We start from the raw sequence: 7,371 nt of genomic DNA, 5'->3' as shown, positions 1-7,371 counted from the left end.
CGGAGGCCGGGCCCGCAGGAGCCCAAGGGCAGGATGGAGTCTGGGCAGCCGACGGCCTCGGCATCGCACGCTGGGCCTGCCCCTCCTGGGGGCCCCTGGCACCCCAAATGCTCACTGAAAGCCAGGATGGAGAGGTGGGCTGCCAGGGGCCCCAAGATCCCCCCATCCGCAGACCCAGCCACGTCAGGCCTTAGCCCCCACCCCTGCGTAGCACGTTCTGAGCCTGCAAATGCGGCCGGCCGTCTCTGCCCCGGGCCTTCTGCCGCAGCCCCGGGGCCTTGCCCTCCTCCCACGGCTCCGAGTGGTGGCACCTGGAGACAGAGGCCCTGCTGGGGGGGGCCCGTCCTGCCCCCCATGAAGCCTGCGTGCTGTCTGCCGGGCTCTCCGGCCCCGTCTCTTGCCCTCCTCAGACAGCGCACACGCACACACACGCGCAAACACGCCTGCACACGAACAAGGGCACACAGGCTCCCACGTGGGCATGCACACATGCACACCTGTGTGCACGCGCACACACGTGCACGCACACGAATGTGTGGACAGTGTGCCACACACCGGAGCTCGCTCTTTCCAGAAGCGTGGCCCTTTGGGGCACAGGCAGGGAGGACAAAACCTCTAGAACTTGCAGTCCCCCGAGACCCCCCTCTTCACTGTTCAGCCCCCATCTACTGCTCAGACAAGCGGGGGGAGGGGCAGGGCCTCGGGCAGAGCCAGCTGGCAGCAGCCGTCTCGCCTGGGGCGGGAGATGGGGCAGGGCCTCCCCGCCCGCTGTGTGGACTGTCCACGTGTGATTAACTCAGACTCAGGCTGTCTGGCTGCTGGGGGACCAACTCGCAAGGCACCCAGGTCGGCCAATAACACAGGAGGCCTGGTAAAAGTCCAACTTCAGGCAAAGGACAAAGGGTCATTTAGCATATATGTGTGTCCCCAACAGTGTCCCAAGCTCTGCCTGGCACGCACCCACACGGAAACACTCGTGAACTTGAAATTCAGATTTCCCCGGGTCTTGCACGCTCCCCGGCCACACACACACACACGGCCGCTTCTCCAACCCACTTCTCCTAGGACCTGCCACGTGTCAGGGCCTGGGTGGTGCGTATCTACAGCAGCCCCGTTTCCGGGAAGGTTTGTGGGGCGGCGGGTTTGCGCACCGTGGGCCGAGACAGAAAGGTCTGCTGCAAAGCCAGTGGCAGGGCACGGGGCTGCGGGGGGAGATGGCGAGTCAGGGGGGTGGGGGCACCCCCGAGTCTCCCCATGTCCAGTGCAGACGCCGAGCCTCCGTCACCAGAACGCAGGACGTCCCTGGTGCTTGTCCCACGGTGCAGAGCTCTGCGGGGGGAGGCTAAGTCCCAGCTGACCCCCGCCCGCCGAGCCGCCATCCAAGGCCAGATAAGTCAGAGCCAGGTCCAGACCCCTCAGGGGGCCGTTCCCCTGTGCCCTTGGGGCCACCATCCACACTTCCCTGAGGTGAGAGCCGCCTCTGCCTGGGGTGCAGGCAGAGAGGAGGGAGGGCCTGCTGTGCACGCAGGCGAGAGGTGGCTTTGTCCTCAGGTTTCTGGAGGGACATGAAGCCAGCTGTGAGAGAAGCTGAGCGCAGACCCCACCCCGAGGGTGATTTCTGGGGAGCCCCACGGTCCGGTGTCTCCAGCAGAGCAGAGAATGTCGGTTCCTGCAGTGGCTTCCTCTCTTCTCACGGTTCATTACTCGGGCGATTTTCTGTCTCCGGGGGTGCGGGGGCCAAGGCGGGGGGCCCTTGGGGCAGCCGCTCAGGCGAGGCGGCCTTGGTGGGGAGGGAGGAGGCGGGGGTGGACCCCGGGGCCTTGGGCATGGGGAGGGGAGCAAGGCGGGCGACAGACATAGGATGACATTGTCACCCCCTGAGTCCAGACTGGCGGGGTCTCACAGAGGACACCTCGCCTTCGCGTTGGCCAGCCGAGGGCAGGCGGCTGAGTGGCTCCCGGGGGCCGGGCCTCTGCCCTCTCTGCGTCCAGCGACGTGTGTCCGTAGCGTGGAAACGGGGCGTGGGGGATACAGCACAGTGACGGACAGGCACTGCGAATCGGGGCATCATCCCCTGTCGCCCCAGAGCCGGGGGTCAAGCGGCCCCAGCTCAGCACAGCGTGCCCCGAAGCCACATTTCACAGAGGTCGGTCCCGAAAACCGGAAATGGGCACTTCCTCCCAGAATTTCATTCAGGGGGAAACTTCGCTCCCAGTTAAACGCGATGGGAGGCCCGACGCCCACGGAGGCCCGACTCCCACGGAGGCCCGATGCCCACGGAGGCCCGACGCCCACGGAGGCCCGACGCCCACAGAGGCCCGATGCCCACGGAGGCCCGATGCCCACGGGAGGCCCGACGCCCACGGGAGGCCCGACGCCCACAGAGGCCCAACGCCCCTTCGTGGATGCGTGAGGAGCTGAAGCATCCTTAACAGTCACACTCAGGGCTCCGGCCCCAGGCGGGTCCCCTCTGCCTGTCACTCACTGCCTCCTGGGTTCCACCGGGCACTGTCCCGACAGAGGCTCTTAGTAAGACATTCACCTTAAAAAGTGACAGCTGTCCTCCCAGGGCCACCTGCTAAGGCCAGAGTAAGAGAAACAAGGCTGAACCCCGGGACTGTCCTGTGGGGCTTTGCTCATGGCCCCGCCTCCCGCCCGGCACCTGCTCCTCACCCCGGCTTCTCCACTTGAGGGGCTCGGGGACACGGCTGCCTGCACCCTGGGGGCCGAGGGGAGGACGGGCACAGGCTGGAAGGAAAGGCTTCCCCTTGGCACCGCGACGCCCCACAGTTAGATGGGGGAACCAAGTCCTGAGGTTAGGGGTGCGCATGTAGGGTGCACCCCTAACCTCCAGGAAAAGAACCACGGTGCCCCTCATGTGTTCTTAGGGGGTTGTCAGCCCGAACCCAGAGCCGCGTGCCAGAGGCCATGGGTCCGCCTGTCGGCTCCCCGCTGCCACCTCCCGGGTCGCAGTCCCCTTTGGTCCTGGAGAAGTCGCACCCACGGGGGGTGGGCTGTGCCCCCGCGCGCGTGGGTGGCCGGCCGGCGGAGTCTGGGCTTTCGCCCCCACCCCCGCCGTTCCCGCCAGAGCGCCGAGGGGCTCCGCTGCAGATGTCATTATTACCGGGAGCCATTTATAGGGTGCACTCTGCACACACGCGGGGTTTACAGCCCCTTTTATGAGCCATAAAGGGGGTAGAGGGGCTCCGGCCTCCTCCACCGTGCTCCCCTCGGTCCTTCCCCAGCAGCAGGCCGCCCGGCTGGGCCCAACACCGGGGCAGGGTGACAGAGGCCCTCGGGGGGCGCACCGCACTTGAGCGTCCAAGAGCAGAGGCCGGAACCCAGAGTCTGGGCTCCACCCCCGAGACCCCTCATCTGAGCCCCTCCCAAGCACGCGGGCTCCACGCTGCCCGGCCCTGCCCCTTTTGCCGAACCCCCAGCCCCCACCCCACCCCGGGGAGAGACAGAGGCCTCCATGGCTCCGGGACGCCCTGGGGTACAGGGGTCACACCCTCTCAGCCACAGGCCACAGGCACGGCCACGGGCACCGCTGACTCCCCAGATATCCCTCAGTGGACGAGTGGACTCCCGCACCCTCGGCTCAGGCCTCCCCGGGGCGGGGGGCTGCCTCCCCCTCAGACTAGGGTCTCCCTGGGGGTGGTGGCTGCTTTTCCCCTCACGCTGGGGCACCTCTTAGGGTGGGGTGGCCTCTTTGTGGTGGGAGCTGCCCCTGCCTCAGACCGGGGCCTCTCCGGGGCGGGGGGCTGCCTCCCCCTCACGGGGAGCCTCCGGCGCGGCAGGAGGGGCCCAGACGCTGGTGTCTGCCCAGAGGCGCCCGGCGGGCGGCCCCCCAGACCAGAGATTCCTGGAGCCGAGGCGCAGCCTCCCCCACCGCCGTGGAAAGTTGGCCCAATCAGCACGGCCACACGCTAAATAAATCACTCGAGGGGCTCAGCGCGGTGTTTTCTCAGCGGCTGAAATAATAATATTCATAACAATGCCGCTCAGAAAGCTGGCAGAGGCCCGGCTCACGGGCGCGCAGGGTGGGGGGCAGCCTGGAAGACCCCCGGAGATAGCCAGGGGGCCGGGGAAGGCAGGCGGGGCTGCAGCCCGAGGCCGCGGGAACGGTGAGGAAGGAAGGGGAGGCCACGGGAGGGGCCGTTTGGGAGCCACGGAAAAGTGGGGCCAGTCCAGGCTGCACCCCACACTCCCCTAGTTGCCATCCACCCCTCTCTGCCCCCCGAGAGCTCCCTCACCAGCCTCTGCATCTCTGTCTCTCTTCTCAGGCTCCCCCGCCCCTGTGGAGAGGCTCCCCGCCCACCCCACCCCACCTCGTGTCTCCCCACCTTGACCTGGACCATAGATTCTGGGGTTCCAGGGTATGGGGGAGTCTCAGCCTGCCACGTTCTCCCCGGACTGCCCGAAACTGGAGCCCACCCAGCTCTTGGTGCTAGGGAAGGAGAGGTCCAGCTGGTCGGCCAGGCTGGCAGAGCAGGGCTCGTGCGGTGGGGTGCAGGGGAGACCCTGGGAAATATACCTGGACCTGGTCGGACCTGGACGAACCTGCTGGTCTGGGGAGCAGGGCTGGGCTCCCGCGGGGTTCAAGTGACCCGTGCAAGCCGTGGGCGAGGCGGGGGAGGGCTCGGAGAGTCTGCCCTTTGGGAAGAGGGAGGAAGGGTCTCCTCTGGGCAGAGAGGTAGACGGGCGGGGATGGGAGTGGCCATGGAAGCCAGGGGGAGCCCGGTGTCCGGCCCGGGGTGGCCACGAAAGTCCCGTGGAGGAGCGCCAGGGACAGACAGAGATGCAGGGGTGCTGGCTCGGCTCTCTGGCGCTGTAGAGGTGAGGGCCGGTGTCCTCCGAGACAGTCCCTGGAGGACACGGGCCTGCAGGGGGCAGAAGCCTGGACGGGCGGGGTGCACGGAGGGGGCGCTCAGGCCCCAGGTGTGGGCCGAGGGGACAGTGGGCAGTGGTTCTGGGGGCAGCGAGGTAGAGGGGTGGGCGGGCGGGCTCCAGGCCAGCTAGGCTAGCTGGTCCTCAACTTGGCTTTATTTCGGGGCTTATTTCTGGGGGCATGGGGGTTCACCTCCCTCCAAGCCTAGAGACCCCACTCCTGGGGAAGGGGCCGCCGCTTCGGGAAGGGGTGACGTGCTGGCTGGGGCGGCAGCTAAGGCATCAGGCCCCCTGAGCTCAGCGGTGTCAGAGGGTACGTGCCTGGCTGGCCGCCCTCTGCTTAACCTCAGCCCCGAAAAAGGGAAAGGGAAGCGAGGGAAAACGGGCCCCCCGTCTCCCCCCGGGTGCGGGGAGGGCGGGAGGGCGTCTGCGGGGCCTCCGTGCGGCCCTCGCCCCTCCTTCTTCTTGCAGAAGCGTAGGAGACCCCTGCCCCTGCCCGCCGGCCCTAGGTGGACCCCAGAGCCGACCCGGCTCAGCGGGGCTTGCTGCGCCCCTGGCTCTGTGTGGAAAACACGTTTCTTGTTTTTTGATGAGAAAAGGTGGGTGGAGAGAGAGATTTGTTATTTCCCTTCTCATTCTTAACGCCCTCTGCCTGGGCACCAAGGCCCCTGTCTCAGCCCTCGGCCGCCCACACCTGGGCCTGCGTCCTGGCCAGGCAGAAAGTGAGGAGGGGGGACGGGGGCGGGACGAGGGGACGAGGGGACAAAGGAAGACATTTAAGCTGGCCGGCCACCCGACCGCCGACCTGAAGCGCAGGGACAGGCAGGAGGCCCAGGGTGAGGGGCTGGATGGCCAGGGAGCAGGGGCCAGGGGCAGAGCCACCGCCTGGACCCAGCTATTGGGTTCCAGAGGGCACGTGGGGGAGGGGAGGGGAGTGGGCAGGGAGCGGGGAAGGCAGCTCAGTGACCTGATTGACTAGTGTGGGGTCTTCTGGGCCCCTCCCGTTCCACCCCGCCCCCGGCACCAAAGAAAGCTGGAGGGGCGCTCCCTATGCATAGGTGCTGCTGGGTTCGTCATGGGGTTCCAGGCCTGGGCACCTCCTTCTCGGCACTACACAGGCCACGGGCCTGAGAGATGGGCAGCGGCCCCTCTAGGCGGATTTGCGGGCCCTCCCACGGTGTGGGGTTCCCAGCCTTGCCGAGCCGAGGGGGGCTGCCTGAGTAGGACCCCTTCCTCTCCTCCCCAGAGGCCCCATGTGGGGGCCCCAAGCTGAGCCTGCAGGGAGCACAGCCCAGCTGCTGCCGCTGCCATCAGCGGGGGACCTGGCTCAGTGCCTCCTGACAGCCTTCATGCTTCAGCAGAGGTACCCCGGGCCAGGAGCCCCAGTGCCCAAGCCGGCAGGGCCACTCGACGCCCCAAGCTCCAGTCCCGACCCCCAAGGCCTGCCCTCCGCCCTGGGAAGACGTTTGGGTGAGCGGTCAGAGAAGGGGCAGGCGACGCCGGCCGATGCCCAGGCTGGGTCTGGAGCGCTGTCGCCGAGGCAGCCTGGCCTCTGACCCCGTGCGCGCACTGTGCGTGGGACAGAGGTGGGCGGGCGGAGCACCCCGGAAGGCACGTCTGAGGATGGCCTGGATTCCGGGGAGTCCCAGGGAGAGGGGCTCGGCTGGGGGGCGTCGGCGCAGGCTCTCGCGGGCACTCTGAGCTAAGGAGGCGGGCCCCCACCCCGCCCCTTTGGAGCACACTGGGCAGGAGTGCAGGGGCTTGGGGTGCCTTGAAGCTACATGGCGGAAGGACGCCTCGGCCCCTGCACTGGCCCTGGTGCTCCCCAAGTCTCCACTTGGTCATCCCAAAGCAAGGCTCGCAGAGAGCCCATTGAGGGCAGGGGTGCTTACAAAAAGGCGAGTCCTTTAGGGGGCCTTTCACTCGCTGAGAAGGGGCTGACAGGCCAGAAGATGTGGAGAAACCGAGGCAGGGCAAAGCTGTCGCTGTGCGAGTCAGCTCGGCGGCCGCCACAAAGTCCCTCAGACTGTCCCCGGTCCTGAAGGCCAGAGCCCAAGACCCGGGTGTGGGCAGGGCGGGTCCCCCCAAGGCCTCCCACCTGGGTGCGTGGACGGCGTCTCCTCCCTGTGTCCCCACGTGGGCGTCCCTCTGTGCGCGTCTGTGTCCTGATCTCTGTTGGCTGTCGCTGTGCGAGTCAGCTCGGCGGCCGCCACAAAGTCCCTCAGACTGTCCCCGGTCCTGGAGGCCAGAGCCCAAGACCCGGGTGTGGGCAGGGCGGGTCCCCCCAAGGCCTCCCACCTGGGCGCGTGGACGGCGTCTCCTCCCTGTGTCCCCACGTGGGCGTCCCTCTGTGCGTGTCTGTGTCCTGATCTCTGTTTATGAGGACACAGTCACAGTGGACTAGGGCCCATCCCAGTGATCCTGTTTTTACCTTAATTATCTCTCTGAAGACCCCATTTCCACATGCAGTCACATTTCGGG

The sequence above is a fragment of the Pteropus alecto genome, unplaced genomic scaffold (assembly GCF_000325575.1).
Source record: "Pteropus alecto unplaced genomic scaffold, ASM32557v1 scaffold43, whole genome shotgun sequence".
In the NCBI taxonomy this organism is placed as follows: domain Eukaryota; kingdom Metazoa; phylum Chordata; class Mammalia; order Chiroptera; family Pteropodidae; genus Pteropus; species Pteropus alecto.
The sequence above is the reverse complement of the archived record's forward strand: the minus strand, read 5'-3'. Positions refer to the sequence as shown.